Source organism: Ovis aries, chromosome X, assembly GCF_016772045.2.
Source record: "Ovis aries strain OAR_USU_Benz2616 breed Rambouillet chromosome X, ARS-UI_Ramb_v3.0, whole genome shotgun sequence".
NCBI lineage: Eukaryota > Metazoa > Chordata > Mammalia > Artiodactyla > Bovidae > Ovis > Ovis aries.
The window spans coordinates 65,756,789-65,757,726 of NC_056080.1; positions in this window are offsets into that span (position 1 = coordinate 65,756,789).

Sequence of the window (938 nt, forward strand, 5' to 3'; positions counted from 1 at the left end):
TTTGTTGTTATTCAGTCCTTAAGTCTAGTCCCAGACTTTGTGACCCCATGGACTGAAGCAGCCAGACTTCCTTATCCTTCACTATCTCCTGGAGTTTGCCAAACTCATTTCCATTGAGTCAGTGATGCCACCCAATCATCTCATCCTGTGCCGTCCCCTTCTCTTTCTGCCTTCAATTTTCCCAGCATCAGGGAAAGATTTACCAATTAGTTGGCTCTTCAAATCAGGTGGGCAAAGTATTGGAGCTTCAGCTTCAGCATCAGTCCTTCCAATGAATATTCAAGACTGATTTCCTTTAAGATTGATTGGTTTGATCTCCTTGCAGTCCAAGGGGCTCTCAAGAGTCTTTTCCAGCACCACACTTTGAAAGCATCAATTCTTCAGGGTCCTTCTTTATGGTCCAACTCACATCTACACATGACTACTGAAAAAGTCGTAGCTTTGACTATACAGACCTTTTTCAGCAAAGTGATGTCTCTGCTTTTTAATATGCTGTCTAGGTTGGTCATAGCTTTTCTTCCAAGGAGCAAGCATCATTTAATTTCATGGCTGCAGTCACCATCTGCAGTGATTTTGGAGTCCAAGAAAATAAAGTCTCTCACTGTTTCCAGTTTTTACCCATCTGTTTGCCATAAAGTGATGGGACCAGATGCCTTGATCTTATTTTTTGAATGCTGAGTTTTAAGCCAGCTTTTCCACTCTCCTCTTTCACCCTCATCAACAGAATCTTTAGTTCCTCTTCATTTTCTGCCATTATGGTGGTATCATCTGCATATCTGGAGAAGGAAATGGCAACCCACTCCAGTAGCCTTGCCTGGAAAATCCCATGGATGGAGGAGCCTGGTAGGCTGCAATGAATGGGGTTGCTAAGAGTTGGACACAACTGAGAGACTTCACTTTTACTTTTCACTTTCATGCATTGGAGAAGGAAATGGCAA